We start from the raw sequence: 22,694 nt of genomic DNA, 5'->3' as shown, positions 1-22,694 counted from the left end.
TGATTAGCTCAGTATTTCTAAATAGTGAATCACAGTGTGCTTATTATACAAAAACCATTTATTGTCCCTTCACCCAGCATAAATGTGTTCCCTGTCTTGGGAAGTCAATAAATGTGAACCAAAATGACTGTGCCCTGATGGGTGTTAGGCTTAGCCAGAAGAAATCCATATTGTTGTCAGGCAGGGGATAGGAGCATGAGAAACGCTCAGCGGAATCAGCCTAATGTCCATTCAGTACAGAGTTAGGTTTCCAATAGCAGCTAGCCAGATGACTCTGGAACTATTAGAAGAAGAGCACGAAGGCGAGAGCCTTCCTGCCTTTGCCTCATGCATCTGACACTCAGGTATGATGCCTCTGACCAGTGGTGTTGCTCAGAAGGATGCAGGGGGTGCGGGCTGCACCGGGTGACGCCGCTACTAGCCACAATTTTTAAAAACTTGGTATTTTTGAATAATACCATCATATATATCATTTTTGCAACGCAATGCAATGAAACAAATAACGTTGAAATTATTCTATCAAAATTTATAGCCAAAAAACCAGCTGGGGGAGCTATGGTGCATCACCACACCCACTGCATAGGAGGAGATCCATCATGGGGCTGATGCGCTGGCCTTCCCCCACCAGGTGACACAAACCCTAGTGACACCACTGCCTCTGACAGTGCAGGTTCCATTTAGCCATCATAGCTAATAGTGTTTGAGAGACTTTTCCTCCATGAACTTGACGTTATCCTTTTAAAAATGGTCCACGCAATGGGGGGGGGGGGTTTTAACGCTATTCAAAAACACAGTCATGTTTTCATTTGATCCTATGCTTATAGTGAAGTGAGGTCAATGCATATCTTTCATTCACTTCTCCTTGGTTACTTTACTATTCCACAAAATACAAAGATGCATCTATGTGTTGTGCATTTTGCTGGGGTAATATTCCAGCAGCACCTACAGCAGTGTATTGCCTAAGAGGACAACCTGCTCTTCAAGTACCAGCTAAGGACTGAAGAAGAATATTCATCATACCAGTTCAACTAGGGACTGTGAGCTTGTGCATGTGAAAATGCTCTCCAGCCCTGTCTAACAACCAGGCCTACAAGTTTGTAGTCCTGTAAAAATGCCAGTCAACTGATGGGAGTTCTGGATCCTGTCTTCTTTCCACCAGCCCTGCTCCTCACTCCCCACCAAACAGCTAGATCAGTGAAGGTCAGCTTCTTTTTCAAGTCTCTGCATGTGCATTTGCTGGCTGCATGAACGTGCTTTGTTGGACTGGGCCTAAGATTCCAATGCTGGAATTTTCTTATGTTCCTAGCCCACTGTGTATTTTGCCTCCATCTCTATCAATGCAACACTCTGGAGCCTATGACAACTACAGTGACATGAGGAAATCTATGAGGCTATGCAGTGAGATTTGTTGCTATTTTCTGTTTCCCTAGGTTTTTCAGGAACTTGATAACACTCATTTTGCTTTGTGAAACGAGTCTGAGGCCAGACTACACATGCAGCAGAATGAGTTGGACATGGGATGGTAGAATGATTCCCAGTTTATTTTTAATCCTTGAAAGCACAGCCTTTGTGAAGCAAGGAACAGACTAGGTTAGAACTTCTCTTTTCTGATGTGCAGGAGTTTTTAATTGCAGGCATGTTTTTAAGGCCAAACAACATTCCCCATATGCAGTCTAAAGAGGTATGGATCACCACATTTTTCTGCATGTGCAGGTCAGGCTTTAAGAGGGGGAATTGAAAAGTCACCCTCATACCATTTTAAAAAAGCGTCTTTTGACAACGCAAATTGAATTAGTCCAAATTACAAATTATTCAAGTAGTTTGGATGTCCCCCCAATTGGAAAAAGAGCATGAATTTGTACCACATTTGCTTTTTCCTTCCAATCCTGAAATCCTGTTTACTACATTACCAGGATCTTTTGTTGCCCTTTCCAAATAATAGAATTTTCAGCCTCCTGATGCTTCTGTCAGCATTAGATTAACCCAGTGGGAAAAAGGCTTTCGCCGTATGACATAATGTAGTTATTTTGTATCATACACTTCTGTTTTGGCATCAAAGAACATCCAGAAGTACCTGGAACGCTCAGAGAAATCATTTGGATATAATCCCCTGAACTTTTTTTTAAAAACTGGCGATGTTTTGTCTTTTCTTTTTTTCCTAAAATTGAAGCCATCTATAAAGACCAGAACAACACCCTGGAAACCATTTGTAACACTGTTTGATGCAGCTGATAGCCTTCCAAAAAGATGCTTTTCCCAGGTAAACAAAGAAGTCTCAAGGATGGCTATATGATTTTCCTTTCCACCCCAGTGCTCACCAAATATCCATTCAGGCAGCTGAGAACTCAGATTAAACATTGCACTGTCTGCAGCTGCTGCCCCAAGCATCATGAGGTTGATAGATCATGCAGTTTAACAAAACTGTTTCTCATGAACATAGCTGGGAAAGATCTCTCTTTTGCTTGTGGAGTGGTTTGACATCAATGGCAGCATATGGCCCTCATCCCAGGTGCTGCTGATCCATCTCCTTTCCTGCAGCTCTTGACATCATTTGGTGAATGATGATGCAAGCGAGTAGAAAGGTACCTTTCTTCCTGACTTGCTCCATATTTCTGTAGTTCTGCTGACTTAGGGCCCAATCCTATTCAACTTTACAGCACCGGTGTAGTCACAATGCAACCCCAATGAGGACAACTTAAAATTATGATGCCCTGTGCTTGCCCCTGTTATTAATGGCTCATGAAATATTAAGAGTTAAACTACAAGAACTACTCTTCCTATCCAACGCTAGGCCAATATATCTTAGAGCAGTGTTCTTCAACTTTGGGGTCGGGACCCCAGTGGGGTTGCAAAGAGTTGTGGGGTCACAGCAGGACCACTGGACTAGAGCACCACCAGGTAAAGGGGGAGGCATCTTGTGTACCCCTTCAGGTACCAAGAGATTGTGTCTCAGTCCTACTCAGGTTCTTGGTTATTGTGCTAAAATAGCTTTCACTAGTGCCAGGCATCATGGTAACTTTTTCTGCTTTCTCTAATGAGAATATTTGGTTACAGTGAACTGTGCTGGGAGGGCATTATGGGGTGGAGAGTGGGTGGCGCCAGGGATGCCAGTGGTCGGAAAGAGTCCTGTGAAGGGGCTAGGATTGACAGTGGAATCCCCAGTCTCGTACCTTATTTTACATAATATAGGGGTTGTGGCATGAATAAAGTTTAAGACCACTGTCTTAGAGATACCAGCCTAACCTTTTCATGAATCTTCCATGGTTAAAGATTACATAATCTTCCTAGGTAGTTTGTTCCATTGCCAAATTGCTCATTATGTTTATGAAATTAGCCATGTCTTAACATTTTAGCACATATTTTATTGCAAGTGTTTAGCCAAATCTTGTGCAGCGCAATCCTATCTTGTGCTGGAACAGGCAAGCCAGGAGGCCTGCACTATATCCAGTGCAAGACTGGGGCCAGAAGAGGCTCAGCCAGAGGCAAGGGAAAACTCTTCCCCTTACCCCGGGTAAGCCATCACAGCCCCAATGGGTCTCCTCAGACTTGCTCCATCTCAGGAGTTGGCATAAGTCTGAGGAGAACTGCACTGCTTGGGTAACGGATTTGGGATCCGGCATAACAGCCGGGTTCCAGCCCCGCCTCCCATTCCCCACCTGCCTGGGAATGCCTCCCTCTTGCCTTCTCCTCACCTCTCCGCCCTCCCGACTTGGTTGACATAGCCCTCCCTCCCCAAGTCGGCGCGGAAGCTGGATACAACCTCCATGGGCTGGCACACATCCTGCGCCGGCCCAGCTGATTCCCAAGGAGGTGCAAACGTGCTTTATGCCACATTTGTGACCCTCTTGGGCCAGCACAAGGAACTTACGCCGGTCTAACCCAAAGTATAGAATTGGACTATAACAAAATTGCTTTTCTCCTCTATGGTCTTTCACTATATACCATTTTCTTCCCCTGGTTGTACAGTGGAAATAATTTGTTTCCTCTAACACCTCTAACCTCTAATAATCCTCTAACACCAGTGACTTGAAGATTAAAAACTACTAACACTTATTTAGTTTTTTGAACTTATTTAGTTTTGGGGGTATGTTAGTATTTTTCTTGAGCATGGACAATCTGAAACATATTGTTATTGAGAGAAGGATCTATTTTTAAAGCACCGAAATAAGTGAGCTCATTATGTACAAATGCTTCTGGTATGTTTTCCTAGTCATTTCTATACACTGAATGTTTGCACTTAATCTCCAAAACTAACTTTTGTAAAATAAATGAAGGTTTTATGTATAGTTGGAACAAACAGCAAAGAGGATGTGTTGTTGCAAAAACTGTTGATCTGTAATAAAGAAGAGGATGCAATATGGACAGCTTAGAACTTTATTTTCTATTGTCTCAAATTTTCAAATAAATGAATGGATTTTTCTGTACTAAATCAATGCTGTATGTATACTTTTCTGTGAGAAATACCACTGAATATTTAAGAAATCCGCAGCACTTTTCAATTGTTTTCACCTTGTGAAATAATCAGATTTATATTGGAGAAGAGACAGGCATACTTAGGGCTATCAAGAAAGGTTCCATAGTCCTTGTACTGTGGTATAATGGCATAGTTTAAAGTGTGGTAACTCATAGTGATAGCCATACCCCTCATGACTATAACAAGAAACTATAAAAGAAACCAACTTTCAAACTCCTTCATTAGGGTGTTTTCTACTTTATCAAAATCACCTTTATTGGCATACATCTCAGAACCTTATCCCAACAGGAAACAGTACTAAAGGAATAACAGTTTCTTACTTTATTGTACTTTATATGAAGATCTAGCTCATTTCATCCCAAACTCTTGTTAAAGTACAATAAAGTAGAAGCTTTTCATATCTGCTGCATTGTCTTCAGCATTCTCTGTCTTACCTTCTCATTTTAAGTTAAACTGTGTTTGTTAATGACCTCTGTATTAGAGTGGGGGTGCAATGCCATCTGTAGGATTCTGGGGGTCAGTGTACTGTCCAGTTGCCAGAGACCCATAACCTGTCCTCTGTGGTACCTGTAGAAGGAGTGCTCCTTGAGTAACTTCCTTTGTAACAGTGGTATTTTTGCTTATTCCTGGCTAGGAGTTCTAGCTACAGCTAAATAACAGCCCAACCCTATTCCTGGCTGCTCTGCTGGGTGCAGCGGTGCCAAAATGGCTACTGTTGCATCCAGTGGCACTGCTGAGGCCAGCAGAGGTCTCCTCGTGGGAAGGGAATTATTGTTCTCTTCCTCCAGGGAAAGCCCAGGATCTGCAATGGGGTTTGTCAAATCTGCTGGCTATTTTGCTGGTTCAGACTTGATAGCCTCTGTGTCAGGCTTCGCAGCCTTGCAGGGGCTGCAAGGTAAGGGAGTCAAGGTGAAGCGAACCTCCTAAGTAAATTAGGTCTCAGCAATGGAAAGAGGGCTATGATGCAAAGGAGGAGCAAGACTGTTACTGACATTGACTGCTGCTTCTTTGATAATGACAGGAATGGTAGTGATGAAACCAAAGGTTTTTCCAAGTTGCATGACAGCAAGGCAGGATGGAAGTGAGAGAAGTGAGCAAGGAACAACCTGAAGGCCTAGTGTGCAGGGTTTTTATAGATTTGACCCCATAGAATTCCAGGAGACCCTAGGTGGGTGAACTAATCAAATAATCCTCTTTCACTAATTCAATACCCCTGGTAGGTTCTGCTTCTGTCTTTCACACCCAATTGAGGGTGTAGTGGCTAGTTGGGAGAAGAGGTACATCCCACTGCTTGTCAAAAAGCCTCCTTCATTGAATTTTAATCATGGGATTGGTGAGGACTCCTGGAGTCAAGGATCATTCTTTTCTGCTGCACTTGTTTTCCCAAAACCACCTGTGATATGAAGAGATACAACTTGGAGACAGATGTACTATCTCAGACAAGGCTGAGAGATATTGCACCCTATAGTGCAATATCTGTTCTACATAAAGAAGGTTCCAGGTTCAATGCTGTACATCTCCAGGTAGGGTTGGCTTGCCCTGCCCTCACTCTCACATATGAGCTCTGAAACATCTGACACATAAAGCTGTCCAGCCACCAATCACCTTGCAAAACATGAGCTGCCCTTTCGTTTGCTGCCTTGTTCCTACCAGTTCACAGTCTAATAAGGCACAGAACATTCTGCCAAGGGGCAAGCCTTTCTTGCTGCTGTATTTGCTTAATGTTCTATGACATCTTTGACAGACATCCTGATATACTTTGACATTAGAATTGATTTTACTCTTTTTTTGGAAGGAATTCCCAAAGCGGAACTTATGGGTCATAAATCCAGAGTTGGGCTTTAAAACCAACATTACAAGAGCAGAAAGTATTCAGTATTGAGCTTTTGCAAAAAGACAGGAGGAAGTGACATTAAGTTAAAAGAGCAAGATACTATCAACATGCTGGCAGGTACAGCAGCATGTCACATTGCTCTCAGTGATCAGTGTGGCAATCCAAGCCTGCAAACCAGAATTCAAATTCATGAGGCTTGCAACCCCACAGGGCTTTAGCAGGGAGGTGCTGGAGTCACTGCTCCCGAGCCGCGAATCACCAACCCCCTGAGTAAGGGATATATCCCTTACTATTTCTTCAAGATTTGATTCAAGCTCTCACATTAGTTAGAATGATATTATTTAGTTGAAGTTGTGGCTCATCGGAACAGAGGAATAACACCTACTATTCTTGAAGAATCTGTCTTTCCATTAGATAAATTTAACAAGGGGGTACGGTGCCTTGCTTTGGTAGAGAAGCCTTTTGTTAGTTGGTACCCGTTTCCAGGGCTGGATTAAAACCCATTTCTGCCCAACCCACAGCTGTACACATCTGATCCCTGTTGCATATATGCAACACTGGGCAGAAATGGCTTATACTAGTAGCAAAAGTAGCATATGCTTTTCACCTGAACCAGGAAAGGCAGTGGAAGCCTTTTATTACAGGTATTTATATACCGCCTTTCTTGGTCTTTATTCAAGACTTTATTCAAGGCGGTTTACATAGGCAGGCTTATTTAAATCCCCGTAGGGATTTTTACAATTGAAAGAAGGTTCTATCTTTCAAGAACCACAACATTCAGATGTTTCATTCTGATCTGGTTTCACATTCTGGCCTCCATCCTCCCACGCTCAGAGCAGATGGAATAGCTCGGCTTCAGCTTATCAGCTGCTTCAAGGTCGCACGGTGCCGGTGGCCTCGAACTGGCGACCTTTTGGATGTTATCTTCAGGCAAATGGAGGCTCTACCCTCTAGACCAGACCTCCTGCCCATGTAGCCTTTGGACTACATGATGGTCTGGATGAGGCTGACTAAACTGAAGTTCAATTCAAACAAGACAAAGATGTTAATGGTGGACAGTCTTGAGTTGGTGGATCTCCTGTTTTGGATGTAATCACCTTGAATGTATGCACACTGTGTAGTCATGATCCTGGAGGACTCCAGGTAGTAATGTGGCCCAAATCAATTTTTATCTGCTTTGCCTGATAGTTTCAGCTAATGCTCCTGGAGAATGTTCTGACCATTGTTATACGCACCTTGGCAACCATAAGTTTGAATGACTGTTCATGGAATCTACACGGGGCTGCCTTTGAAGATGGTCCGGGGACTTGAATTGGTTCAGATCACTAGAAAAAAAAAGTGAGAGTGAAGATGTTAATATCTGCTGAAATATCTATACTTACTCTTGATCGGTTCCTGGAACAAGATCGGTTCAAATGTGCTCATTTTGACATTTAAAGCCCTCAATGGCTTTGGTTCAGAGTATCTTGGAGAACATTTCCTCCTGTGAACATTTCCTCCATGAAGTTGCCTCATCAAACAGAACCCTACGCTGAATGACAATATATCGTTTGATCAGGTTGGCTGGCAAACAGGCAGGTGATTCTGAGTGGTAGCACCCTCTCTCTGAAAACTCCTTCCTACAGAGGTTCTGCAGGACAGCTCAGTTCTGACCTCTGAGAGGCTGGCTAAACCCAGACTGCCCCAACATGCATTTGAGGAAGCATGAATTTTATCCCATCTTCATTGTATTAATAAGTGTTCCTATATTTATTATTGCTGCTGTTTATTTTTAATGCAATTTATTATTTTATAATAATGTTAAATAAGGATGTCGTTTCATTTGGCATTTAATTGCAATAAGCCACCCAGAGACTTAAAGCACATGACCAGTGTCATCCAGAGAGGCTGTTCGCTGTTAGAACTGACTGACTGGGGGGAATCAAGGGAAGAGAAAGCCAACGAATGTAGACTGCTGGTATTAGCAGGAGCTGCTAAGCATTCAGTAACTGTGCTTGCATCCTGCATGTCTTGGCTCCACTGCCCACCTCCCCACAGACAGCAGCAAGGTGTCGCCTGACTCAGTCATCTCACGGTAGTGCACAAGAGTTTCCCACAAGAGAACAGTCTCACCAGCCGATGCCATATGTGGTAGGATACTGGGATCCCTGATGGACATAATAGTACAATCTTGCTACAGTTATGCAGGTCCTAGGTCAGGTCATTGCCTCCGTGGGTGATCACCTCAGGTGTGCCATCTTAAGCTACATGATGGAAAAAAGATGGGATAGAAATGTAATAAAATATAAATTGATAATGTTAATGACATTTAGAGAAAAAGGTAAAAATGTTATGCAGGCAGAATCATGATCCTGTTCAGGTGTTATGCCTTTATATTGTATAGTAAGAGTACACTCTTCAGGTGTATCCATTTTTCTGAGCCAGGTGCAACTTGGTTAGAGCTGCAATTCTATTCACTTTACCTGGGAGTCCCACTGAATTCAGTGGGACTTATTTCTTGAATAAGCATGAAATCTGGCTATGGGTGAGATGGCATTGTGGCATAAAAAGGAAACTACACAGCAACAGTATGGGGTGAAAGTTCTTTTCCAACTGGATCAAGCCCTCTTCCTTTATAAAGAGGGTGCAACAGTAGGAAGTATGGAAACACCCTTACATTTCTTCTATTTGTTTATCTTCTGGTATGGGCTTCAAAATACCCCTTTAGCCTTTATCTGAACTTCTGCGCAACAACATACAGCCTCCTGGATGACGGCCTGTGAAACACTTGTATAGATGTGGCTTGGAGGTCTCCTCCTCCCTGGCTGTATTTTATTTTAAAAATACTCAAGAATGCAAGATTGGCCTGACTTAAGCAGACCCATGTGTTCTGACAAACTCCCACTGTGGAATACTGAACAGCTGCTTTCCTTCCTCCAGTCAAGTCACAGGATATAATTCTTCATTCAGCTATGAAGAGCAGAGCGATGCCCCTTTTTTGAACTAGGAATACTTTACGGCTTTAGTGTGTAGCACTCAAGACACTGCTGAAGAAGCGCACATAACTTCAGATATGAAAATATTCAATGATTCTGTGGATCATGCTGATATTTCTCAAGAGGGTCTCAAGGCACTAGATAAATGCAAAATAAGCCTTGCCACACCCTACCTGCAAACAGAGTTATTACATTTGTCTTCAGATGGAAGAAATGAAAGTGCACAAGCAGCATTCTACCATTGTTGTCAATCATCACCCTTGCCAAAAGCTGAGGCTGGTGACCGAAATTGTGGAAGCCTGCTGATAAGCCCATTTGGTACAGCGAAGACAACCATTTAAGGTTAGCACCTTAAAGACTAACAGTGCAGTCCTAAGCATGTCTACTCAAAAGTAAATCCCATTGTGTTCACATTTATGTAGAGTACATTTTTGTGAACTATACTCCAATTTCTCAGATGCATGAAATGTTATTCTCAGATACACATTATACATGTGCACAGTATAGAAAAAAGTAAAATAAAATGTAAACAGTGTGATCTACTGGCTATGAAAGGCAAGAGGTAGTCTTTGAAGCTTAAATAAGATAACCACAGTTACCATTCACGACAGCAGTAATAGATGATAACTAATTTCTTAAGGTCCAGTCCTTGCTGTCCGCCAGTGTTATCTCCATGAGCACCTGTGCAATGTAGAAGCCCACCCGCCTACAGAATGACCATTGATGACAGCACAACACTGGAAAAACAGAGCACAAACGTAGCTTGGACAACAAATACCAGTGTAACTCTGCCAGTGGAGAGGTCAAAACAGGAAGGAAATTGGGGTGTGTCATGGAAGAGACAAGGAGGTGCTGATGAACACCATATCCCTAATGCCCCTCCAGGAAACGGACATGTCCCAACACCAGAAAAACACTATACCAATGACAAAGTTTACACAGGTAGGAGTAACCCCATAAGGGACAATTGGGAAGGGAAAACAACAGAAAATTGCACCTCTCACCACCCCCTGGCCAGCCCACTTTCCTACAATCATACAGGATACAAACTACATTTGGCAGCCAGTCACTATGCACCAACCTCAGTACATCATGCATATCCCAAGGGAAGCTATCACCTGCCTGTAGTGACCAGTGTGAGTCCAGCTGCTGCTTGGTAAAGTTGCTGACCTAGTCCTTCCAGTCAGGCCGCTGTGGTTTTGCAAACTCCATGGCAGACAGTAAACTCCATCCAAACTTCATTGGCACCTGTTACTTGGATGCCTGTTGGATAATTTACAGCCCAGTTCTAGGGGCCATTTATGACAGTGGAGCTATTGATCTGCCTTCCTAAATGGCCTTGTGACAGTGCAAATGCTGAGCTGCTGGAGCTACTGGCCAGTGACTCCATGCACATGCCAGACTTACAGTGGCTCTGCTGGCCTGGTAAGGTGATAGAGGGAGTGGATTGTGGACAGGAAGGAGAGGGCAGAGGTCAGGAGCAGGCTGGAAGGGGTGAACCATGGTGGCAAAGGCACACACTGGATCCTCAACTTACCTATGCTGCTGAGGCTTCCCTTATGACTTCTTCCAATCCCTTTCCTGACATAAGAGCTCCTTCCAGCTAGTATGTCTCCACACAGACTCTAACCCGTGGCTCGCCAGTGTCACACTAATGAGAGATGTCAGGCGGACGACACACCAACATCATGGCAATAAGACATGAATATCACAAGGATATTGCACCACACTGCAATGATAATGGATGTCACAAGATATGCCACTGTCACTATAATGGTGCACCAATGGCATGGCAATGACACATGACCGCTCTGTGGATAACAGGCTGTGCCAGTGTTTCCATGGATGCCAGGGGTGTTACTGGGAAGGGCTGCATTAGTGTTGCTTTGCCAGGACAGGGTTTATATTTGGCCCTTGTCACACTGGCATCAGTGCGCCTTTGGTGTGGTATTGCCAGGGCGGGCTTAGGTTATGGTGGGTACTGTGCTGGGGTCCATGTGCTGCTTACATTGGATCCATATAGGATTGGGTTGTTAGTCTTGCTAAGTTATCACCTGTAATGTGACAGGAAACCATAATTCTGATTCAAGCAAGCCTAAATGAAAAAAATCCAATTTCTTAAACGCAGTGTCACTTACAGTACATTTGCATCTGGCTATCTGCCTTTGCCAGTGTGCCCAAGATGGTCATGTTCTTAGCTCTTTACCATCTCCTATGTGACCTATAGGTTACTGAAATAATTAGAAACAGGACATGTTCATGATTTAACAGCATTTTTCTGTCATTAACTAGCACTCTACCTACTGTATAACATTAAGTGTAGCTCTTTTAGCAGAGAAGTATTGAATTGCAAGTGTTGTTGGCGGCCTGCTTAGAAGGACAGCTAGAATGTCTGAATCTGAGAGATCCATGTTATTTATGGTCCACCCTTGCACAAGACACTGGAATTTCAGAGGCTGCAAAACAGCTGAAGAGAGGGGGCTGAACATGAAATATACAGCACAGTGCAGTAGCTGGAAGCAGCTGTCAAATCATTTCTAACTCCCACAAATAATCTACTTTAGTTCACATATCTTCCAAGTTGCCATTGACAGAAAACTACTCCCACAAATCTAGGCATTCCTCCTGCACTTTTCAGCAGTCCTTTACACCTCCAGAGTTCTGCTGAATTCAGAAGTCTCAGATTATTTGTTGATCTTTTCAACATACTTTTTGTTTCCTCAGCTGCCTTGCCAATAATTCTGCGCACTTCAAGTTGCTTGCTTCAGCATAGTTCAACTGGCTTCAGATGGTATGCAGACTAATTCTATGAATGCTTCCATAGTGGTGCTTACTTGCAAATAATAGTGTACAGGAAGTGCATTGCCTTTCTTGAGAACCAGTGATCAGAGGACTGAAACATTAAGTCCAATTTGCTACTTCCTGTCCAAACACTGAATTCGATCACATCAGACTCTAGTTAGTTAAAACAAAGATTGAACAATGAGTTGATAATCCAGTTTGTTAACATAAATTACAAAGTTAGACCAAACCACAGCTCCCTGGTTTGTACACAAGAAACTGTGGTTTGCTCCAAAATCACCACAGCCTGCGGTGATGGCATTTGGCCTAGATGCCTTTAAAAGGGGATTGGACAAGTTTCTGGAGAAAAAATCCATTACGGGTTACAAGCCATGATGCAACCGCCTGATTTTAGAAATGGGCTATGCCAGTTGCAAGGGAGGGCACCAGGATGCAGGTCTCTTGTTATCTGGTGTGCTCCTTGGGGCATTTGGTGGGCCGCTGTGAGATACAGGAAGCTGGACTAGATGGGCCTATGGCCTGATTCGGCAGGGCTGTTCTTGAAAGAAAAAGCTTTCAATCTTCTCTCACCTTCTGGAGAGTGGCGGGCAGGTCTCTGCAGCTCATTCATGTAGCACAAAACAATGGTTAGCATCATATCTAAGCCAGGCCATCCTGTGGCTTGAAACTACTAAAGGTAGCATCTCAACTAGGGCTGTTACGATTGGGAACTCCTTCTGTGAACTGAAGGCAAATTCCATTCATGCAAAGACGATTATCCCTTGTGTTAGCAAAATGTCCCCTGGTTCTGGTGTTGTGTGGGAGGAGAAAGAGCACCCCCATATCCACTGTTATCTGTCAGCATGTCCTGTGGCAGGGAGTTCCACAGACACTCAGTCTGTGTGGCTGTCCCCTGGTTCTGGTGTTGTGTGGGAGGGGAAGAGCTTCCCCTCTCCACTGTATCTCTCAGCATGTCCTGAGGAAGGGAGTTCCTCATCCCCTGGATGTGGTGTTGTGTGGGAGGGGAGGAGCATCCCCCATCCTTCCCTGTACAGCGAGCACAAGCCGAAGTCCCGCTCCTCCCTCCCAGGACCCAACCCGAGGCCGGCACGTCCCGCCCGCCCCACCAGCTACAGACTCCTGCCTGGCTGCAACTACGCCCTCATCCTGCGGGCTCCGCCACCCAGCCCATGCCCCTCCCTTCGCTCCGTCTCCAGTCTCCCCATTGGCGAAGCCGCACACCTTTCGCCTCTCACCCGGCCGAGGCGCCCAATCGGGGCAGCGCTTTCATTCGCTGCTTGGGAGGCGAGGAGCGCTCGCTCTCACTGGGACGGCCGCCCGGCGCCCCGCCTGCGCATGCGCGCGCCCTCGGGAGGCGGCCCGCATTCTGAGAGCTCGAGTGCGCAGCCGGCGTGCGGCCGGGCCCTGTCGGCGGAGGGGAGGGCGGAGCTCCTTCGGCGTACGGCGGTCCGGCCGGCCTCATTCAGGAGAATGGAAGGACCTGACAGTTGGGAGGCGGAGGAAATGGCGGCGGCGCCATGAGGCGAGGGCTGTAGCCGGCAGCTCCAGGCTGGTCCCGCCTGGCAGGTAGGAGGCGCCGCCGCCCCCCCCGCCCCCCCCCGGGAGCGCCGGTCCTCCCCAGGGCCGCTCACCTGCGGGCCGCCCGGCTGCGCCTTCCCCCCTCGGGGCGGCCGCGGGGCGCCTCACTGCCCCGGCGCGGAGGGGCAGCGCTGCGAGGAGCGTGGCCGGGGCGGGCGGGGGAGCCTTTGTCTCACCCTCCTGCTCGGCTCGGGCCTCCCCCAGGCCGCCTCCCTCCTCCTCCTGCGGGGCGGACGCGGGGAGCGCTCTCCCTCCTCTCCCACCCACGTGCCTGAGGCACGCCTACTCGGGAGTAAGCGCCCTTATGGTCGACGGGGCTTCCTCCCAGGGAAGTGGGGACAGTGCTGCAGCCTCGCAGCCGAGGCCTATGGGTGTCTACTCAGAAGTAAGCCCCATTATAAATCAATGGGACTTACTTCCAGGGAAGTATGGATAGGACTGCAGCCTCAGGGCCCTAGCCTATGCCTGTCTACTTGGTCATTATGACCACATTATGGTCAATGTGGCTTACTCCCAGGAAAGTGTGGATAGCACTGCAACCTCAGAGCCCAAGCCTATGCATGTTTTCTCAGAAGTAAGCCCCATTATAGTCAATGGACTTAGTCTCTGGTAAGCATAGGTATGAGTACAACCTCAGGGCCCTAGCCTATGCCCGTCTACTCAGAAGTCCCACTGTGATCAATGGGGCTAACTCCCAGGAAAACGTGGATAGCATTTCAGCATCAGAGCCCAAGCCTATGCATGTCTACTTAAGTCCCATTATAGTCACCAGGGCTTAATCCTGGGAAAGTGTGGACAGGTGTGCAGCCTCAGAGCCTAATCCTATGCCTGTTTATTCAGAAGTAAGTCCCATTACAACCCATGGGGCTTACTCCCAGGCAAGCGTGGATAACATTGTAGCCTCACAGCCTAGTTCAAGGCATGTGTACTCAGAAGTTAGTCCCATTAGAGAAAGTGTGAATAGGGAGGGTTGCAGCCTCAGAGCCCAATTCTATGCACATCTACTCGGGAGGAAGTCCCATTATGCCCAATGGGGATTACTCCCAGAAATGTGTGGAGGATGGCAACCTTTGCATCTGCAAAACAAAAAAGCTAAACTAAACCCAAGGAATTAAATTTGCCAAGGCACATGCACACTGCTGTGCTTTTGAACCATTGTAGCCTTTTTCAATATTATCATTATTAATATCATCATCATCAAGACTACTTGTATACCACTTTTCATCTTCCTTCTCATAATTATTAATATAATCATTATTAATATATCACCAAGAGTATTTATATACCATTTTTCAAGATATCATAGTATTTAATATTATCAAGAGTATATACTGTTTTTCAAGATATTATCATCATGATTATTAATACCATAATTATCATCATCATCACCATCAGTATTTATATATCTCTTTTTAAGATAATATTGTCGTTATCATTATTAATACTATAAATCATTATTATTAAGAGTACTCTTATACTGCTTTTCAAGATTTCCATCATTATCATTATTAATCATCATCACTATACAGCTTTCAGCAGGAGTAGTTCACAAAGTGGTTTACATAGTTTAGAGTATATTCATTAATTTTACTGTCTCCGCCATTTAATCATTGTAAAGAGATACACCTGCAGCAGCATTAAACAATATCACCAGTTTCTCAGCCCAAGCACAGAAAATAAAGCTGCAATTGCCTGCACAATTGTTTTAGGAGTTAAAGCCTCTTTGAGACTAAACCACAAGTGGGTTCCAGCTTCTGAAAAGGTTGTCCTTGTCATAGGTAATGTTGCCGGTGTTTGTGTGCCATGTGCGTGGGGGTCCCAGTGGGGATGCCACGGTTTGCACAAAGAGAGCAGTTCAGACATATTTCCCACTTCTCCTCATGCTGCTGCTATTCCTGTTGGGGGGGGGGGGGAGATCTGAGAAGTGATTGCCAGTTTGGGACCTTGTTCTTTTATCTTTCTGCTTCTTTCTCCTCCATCTGTTGTCTTTTAAGGTTGCCAAATCTCAATTTCCCAAGAAATAAGGATTATTAAGTGTAAAGTCATGGGTTTATAGGTGTCTGAAATAAAGTGTCACCTATTGATCTATGTCTGTGATGCAGGAATAAATAAGAGATGTCTAGCAACCTCAATTTGTCCTGTGCCTGTCACCATGCATAGGTCCTGTCCCCTGTCCGCCCCCCCCCCCCTCCGGTCTCAGGCATTGTTGAGATTACATGAGGGTTATGTATTTTTTCTTCCTTCCCCATCCTTAAACATACTCATTTTTCTTGGAAAAGGCACACCATCCCTCTCAATTTGCTACTAAGTAAAAGCTTTGATGAATCAGTCCTAGCTGCTTCTCTTAACATGGTTGCATGGCTGCATGAGAATATTTTTTAAATGATCTTTAATTTGGAAATACAAATGGATGGTGATCGATCTTCTATTTTTAAAACAATCAGAAAATGTTTAACTTATCTTCTGGGATGTCATAGTGGGGAAAAAAATCCCAAACTAATAGTGTTTTAACAAGCGTCCACTTTTGAGGGGAGACCTGTGGCGGATTTGAGACAGAGGAGAAAGTGGTGCGGTGGGGACATTTTATTGTATTGTGCAAGCTTTAGTAGCATAATTGTATGCATGTTTACCCAGAGGTAAGCCAGTTCAGTAGATCTCCCCCAGGTCTACATAGGCTTGTAGCCTAAGTAAGGCTAAGTGACTTATTCTGAGTTTGGCTTATTTGTAAAGCATATTCTTTGTATTGTTCAACTCTGATGATTTAGCCTTTTGAAACAGACAAGGCATTTATTGAAGCCAGAAATTCTTACCTCTCTGAGTGTTATGGGAGAGAGGAGGTGTAATCTTCCTATAATCTTAGCAGGGGAGAAGTGCTAGAGCAGGGAAATCCTAGTGATATAGAGGTAAGAACCTTCTTGTCCATCTTAACCTTATTTGGATCCCAGTTGAGGGAAAAGGCTAGCATTTATATTGGACTGCTGGTTTGATAATCTGTTATGAAATGGTGATCCTACAGAACACCCAATGAGATTCTGGGCCCTTCCAATCAACAACAGAAAATGACAGGTGAAAGTGAAGTTTCCCCAATTTAATTGTGTGTTGTTGTCCCCCTCATTTTTTATTATCTGAAAGCTGCTGATTCTGGAAGAAGGCAAATGAGAGGAAACTATCCATTTTGCACTGAAATTCTGAAGGAATAACTGCAGAAATGTTGGGAGGGAAAACCTTATCAATTTTGTTTTGTTTTTAATGAAAAGTAATATGTACTTGGTGGTGCTGGGATGAAGCTGTGCATATAGGTCGTTATCAACTAGGGATTCCGTTCTGGAACCTATGTTCCAGAACCTCCAGTTGTGTTCTGGAACCTCCTATTCTGGAACCTCCAGTGGATAAAAAAATAAGTGGACACCAACTCAGTGGAAAATAGCTTTAAACACCCACTTTCAAGTTTCTTGCTCTATTTCGATGCATTCTAGGGCGACAATGGAGGAACAAGAAACCCAGAAGTGGGTCTGTAAAGCTATCTTTAACCTCAAGAAGCTGGCAACCAGTGCGATTTAATAGTGTGAAGGTAGGAAATTTGAAATCTTTAACCTCAAGGAGCTTGCAACCAGTGCGATTTAATAGTGTGAAAGTAGGAAATTGGATTTTGGTGCTTTTTTTTCTTGTTACAAAATATCGGTAGTGAGTCAAATCAGTGAGTGCCAAATAGGGATACCGAGGTCTCACCTGTACTACATTTCTTGATCTCCCACTTCTGCATTCTTGGTAAAGTTTCAGTGTGAAAATGGGTTAAACTGACAAGGAGTTTAGCTTCACATTTTTTTTGCTTTATAGCTACAATTCCTGCACCAGAAATTCCATAGCACACGGGTGGCATAATCTGGATTCTCAGGAACAAATATATGAACAATTGGTGTCATTACTGGAGAAAATGGTTAGTGTGGAATTATCTCCCCTAGAATGTGCAGCTCAAGTTCTTTCTGAAGCTCTCAAAAGTTATGTTAAAAAACTACACACTGCTTTATTGAAAAGGAGCCTGGCTGCTTTTTAGAGTAACAGAAAAGGACACAACAGCAACTGAGTTTTCTTTTGTGGTGTATCCTCAAGTATATTCAGTTTTCAGTGTTTGAATATTCTCTAAGCTTTTAAAAATAGTATAGCAATTTATCACTTACCTGGTTGCTTATTGCAGATTGTAATTTCCAGGCAAACAGCATCTTTTGCCTCACTTCTGGTGGCCATCCAAGATCCAAACAGCACAAGGGGTAACTGTACAGTGGATAGTAGCAGTACCTAATAGCGTTTTGGGAAAGCGACACCATCCATGTTTTGTTTGATTGGGCTGGTGAATCACATGAGCAGTATATGCAGCTTCCAGCAAGTTAGAGATATTCATATAGGAGGCTAGCTCTACAAGAAAAAACTGAGGGAGGGGGTTGGACTAGATGGCCTATTAGATCCCTTCCTCATCTATGATTCTATGCATTTAGCACATGGTTGACAGTTACTTGAATTTTAGGCCACTAACAAAATTTGTACGTCCAACTCTCTTGTTGCTTTATATAGTCTACTGTCTTATGAGGTACGCAGGACCATAGAGCTAGCTGCAAATTCCAGGTTAAGCTGTGCCACGGAGAATTTAAAATATCTTAGAACGGCATATTATACTTGATATTTGTTATTGATGCTGTTAGTGAATGGATAGTGAGATAGAACAGTGGTCTTCAAACTTTTCACAGCACAACCCCAATAAATAAGCAAATACAGGTCCAACATAGTTATACACTGATTTTTTATACGCAGATTTGACTCTGCACGAATGGCCACTGCAAATAAGAAGGAATGTGCTGATCCTGAGAGAGATCACTTTGCTTTGGGTGAAGGTAGGGATCCCTGGAGAGAGTCTGATTGATGGATTATCTGCCTAATGACTGTATTAACATCACAAAGGTCAGCAAGGCTGTTTTTAAAGTCCCACCTAGCAAAGGGACTTTGTTTTTTAAACTGATTTGCTTTAGTGCTATTTTTGCCATCCACGTGAGTTCTGGGAATGGAACCCTCGCGAATAATGAGACTCAATCTGTAAATATTGAGCCTGGAGACACACTCTTGATCCTGCACCCCCTTCTGGAACCCTATCTACCCACTCCCTGCCCCATAATGCCCTCCCAGCATTGTTCACTGTAACCAAATATTCTTATTAGAGAGCAGGAAATGTTACCATGAACCTGGCGCTGTCGAAAGTTATTTTAGCATAATTTTTAAGAACCTGAGCAGGACTGGGACACAATCTCCTGGTACCTAAAGGGGTACACCAGATGCCTCCCCTTCATCTGGTGCTGTTCTAGTCCAGTGGTCTTCAACCTTTTTCATTCCTGTAAGTTGCCATGACCCCACAACTGAGGCTTCATGACCCCATTGAGGTCACGACCCAAAGGTTGAAAAACCCTGAGATAGAAATTCCATCTGATTTGTATGTTGAAATGATTGAGCCTGTCCCACAATGGATAAAGCAATAGATAAAAGTTAGGTACATTTGGTTATACTTATTTCCTAGTTACAGCAATAAGTCAGGATTCAGGTTCATTGTCTGTGGTGGTCATAATCTAGAACCTAAGATGTAAAGTTTGTGGGATGGGAGAAGATCAGTCATTTTTTTTTCTGTAATGGGATTTTTGGTCAAAGTAAAAAAACAAAAACTTGAAACAGTGGTAGTATGAAAGGGTAGTACAGTACTCTTTATTCGCAATATTTTTAACTGCGAAACTGACTCAACACTTGGTCCCCAGGACTTGCGTGGAGCCAGACTTGGCCCACCTGAGCCCTCCAGAGTTGATTGGAGCTGTGTTCCAGTCGCCTCCTGAGGTTCTTCTGAAGCCCATGGAGGCAGTGCACAGCCTCCACAAGCCTCACAATGGCCTTTTGAGGTCCTAGAGAGGCACTTCTGGTTTTCGGGCAAAAACTGGAAGTGCCTCTCTAGGACCTCCGGAGGCCTTTCCGAGGCCTGTGGAGGCTGCCCATGAGCAGGCTGCCATGGAGCACAGCAGTCGCCTCCAGAGAACTGGCCTCTGAAGTTTTCAGAGGCCTTTCTGAGGCCTCCAGAGGTCCTAGAAGGGCCCTTCTGGTTTTCAGGCAAACAACGCTGAGGCAGCTCCATGTAGACTACATTGCAGTAATCTAATATGGATGTGACCAATGCATGTGTAACAGCAACCAGATGTTTTTATGTAGGAAAGGGCGCACCTGGCACACTATCCAAAACTGTGCAGAGGCACTCCTGTCAAAGTCATCCGGGGCAAAGCTGAATCCAAGGCTGCAAACCCTCTACCCACTTGCATATCTGATCATTCAGCACAGAGTGCAGCCCCATTCAGAACATGCCATATACAAAATCTTTGACTGATTTTCCTACCGACCAGTAGTACTACTTGTTTGTCAACCAGAAGTTTCAGCCAGTACAGTCTGTGCTTTGGATTGCCATCACTTCCCTGAATTCAGCAGGAGAGTGTTTGGTCTTAGCAACATACAGTGACAACCAATTCCAAACCTCCAGGTGATTTCTCTTGGTGGCTTCATATAGATGTTAATTAGAATAGTGGACATGTTTTGTGATACCTCATAGACCAGTGGTCAAGGGATTGAACAATAGTCGCCTTCTAGAGCAGTGGTTGCTAGCAAGGACCTTTAGGGGTACTTGAAAAGGAATTGAATAATGGCGGAAAAGGCAGGTCTGTATTAGAATGTCTTGCGGAGCAGGCATTAGAATGCCTTGCAGAGCTAATATGAGGGGTACAATTTATGGAAATGGGCTGCCAAAGAGTATGCAAGTGAAAAAATGTTGGGAACCACTGAGCATCACTTTCTGGAGGCTGCCCTTGTTATATTGGAGCCACCACACAGTGATGCCCTCCCACCTGAGTTAGGTGACCCAGAAGTGCACCATGATTGGTAGTATCAAAAACAACTAAAAGGTCCAGCTTCTGGTATAGGTTATCTACTGGAGTAACCAGTATGTTGTAACTCTGGAAAATGGATCAGAATGCAGATTGGAAAGGATCAACATAGTTTGCTTCAAGAAGTTGGGGAGAAGAATGCCTTTAGCTGCTTAAGCAGCTTGTCCAAGACTGGCAAATGTAAAACTTGCTGGTAGTTGTTTAAGTTGGTAGGGTTAAATGAAGATTTGTTCAGCATCTGCTGATTTGGTCAGCAAGATTTGGTCTTGCATCTGCTTTCTTCAGTGTAGATTGTTCCCAAACTTTTTTGACTGTGATCCTAAATACAGTTTTTCTCTTAGTCCGGTGACCCACAGAGTTGGTACATGATGACATTATCACAGAGCTCTGGAGCACAGAGAGGGAAATTGCAAGGCTTCAATTCCGACAGAGCGGCTGTGCAGCTTACAGGGAGCACTGTGTCCCACAACTCTCAGGAACATCCATCATAACCCTCATTTGGATCTCAGCCCTTGTTTTGGGAACCACTGCCATAGAAGATAGTTCATTCTCCTGGTCAAGGAATAACTCACTACCCGACCAGTCAGTTTCCCCCTGGCTTCATTAATTTGCTGCTTTGGCCCATTCCATGGGTCAGATTTCATTCCAGGCTTATGCAGGTGATTTTGTTCCTCTTCTTGAGCGGGGGGGGGGGGGGGAAGGGGGGCGGGACAGGATGGGACGGGACATATTTATAGGTTTGTTCTTTTGATCCCAGCAGTAATCTAGTTTCTAGATGGTTAGTTGCCCACATAGCACGTGAGGGAAATTATTTAATATAAGGATCATAGCAGATACAAGCCTTTCTGGCTATGAGCAAACAGTTATTTATCTGAGCAGGAAGTTTCTAGAAGCAGGAACCAGCTGTTCCTTTGGGTAGTTGTTTGGGTACTGGAACCTTTCCAATAATGAGAGAGTGGGGTTGGGTGGGAAATAGAGGCATGAAATATGTCCTGAGAACATGGATAAGGTGCAAAGTCCCATACCCATTAGGCTTAATGTATTTAAAACAACGTTGTAATATTTGGTATTTAAGAAAGTTACCTGTGTTGCGCATCCTCTAGTCGGAAAGGGTATGTTTAACAATTTTGTTATAATTTGGTATAGCTAGTGTTGGCAGATGCTGCCTGAATTTCCTCCGTAATTTTGTTGCATCTGTGTGTGCATGTGTGGCCTGAGGGAGGGTGGGAGAGCAAATGGACAGGTGGGAGAAAATGGGCAGCTTGCTGGGGGCAAACACACACCCAACCCAGATGGGGTGAGAAGCACCCCACCCCCTTTCTTTTTACTTACCTGAGCTTAGCATGGAGCTCCCTTTTTGGTGCCGTGTCTGTTTTGAATGAACAGGAACAGTGATTGCTAGGTTCTGAGCATATGTCTCAGCTTGGGGGTCCACCTGGACTCGCAGCTGCTCCTGGATTCCCAGGTGGCGGCTGTGGCAAGGGGGGCCTTCGCTCAGCTTCGGCTGGTGCGCCAGCTGCGGCCGTACTTGGATCGTGCAGACCTGGCCACGGTGATCCATGCCTCGGTGACATCGAGATTAGATTACTGTAACGCGCTCTATGTGGGGCTGCCCTTGAAGACGGTTCGGAAACTGCAACTAGTGCAGAATGCGGCGGCCCGTGTGGTTACTGGAGGTAGGCGGTTCGACTCTGTCGGTCCGCTTCTCCAGCGGCTGCACTGGCTGCCCATTCGTTTCTGGGCCCAATTCAAGGTGCTGGTATTGACCTTTAAAGCCCTATACTGCTCTGGACCAGGGTATCTTAGAGATCGCCTGCTCCCGTACAATCCGGCTCGCCTTCTCAGGTCATCAGAGAAGGCCTTTTTACAAGTGCCGCCGCCTAGGGAGGTACGTGGGGCGGCTGCAAGAAATAGGGCCTTCTCAGTAGTGGCACCAACGCTATGGAACTCCCTTCCCCTTGACTTAAGAATGGCTCCCTCTCTTGAGACCTTTCGGCAAGGCCTGAAGACCCTTCTGTTTAAACAGGCCTTCTGAGTTCTTGGCCTTTTAACATCTTTTTAACATCTTTTAATAT

At 44.7% G+C, this 22,694-nt stretch overlaps 1 protein-coding gene across 2 annotated transcripts in view; it reads left to right on the top strand.

The window, feature by feature from the left end:
* The first annotated feature begins 13,518 nt into the window (after window positions 1-13,518).
* DICER1 (dicer 1, ribonuclease III) overlaps window positions 13,519-22,694 on the top strand; it is a 79,540-nt gene continuing 70,364 nt past the window's right edge. For both annotated transcript variants that reach the window (XM_066628631.1, XM_066628622.1), the window contains exon 1: window positions 13,519-13,651. The gene's annotated coding sequence lies outside the window, so the exon portion shown is untranslated. The remainder of the gene's footprint in view (window positions 13,652-22,694) is intronic.

This window comes from Tiliqua scincoides, chromosome 1 (assembly GCF_035046505.1).
Source record: "Tiliqua scincoides isolate rTilSci1 chromosome 1, rTilSci1.hap2, whole genome shotgun sequence".
NCBI classification, from domain to species: domain Eukaryota; kingdom Metazoa; phylum Chordata; class Lepidosauria; order Squamata; family Scincidae; genus Tiliqua; species Tiliqua scincoides.
Note: the sequence above shows the minus strand (reverse complement) of the source record. Positions and strands in the feature narration are given on the sequence as shown.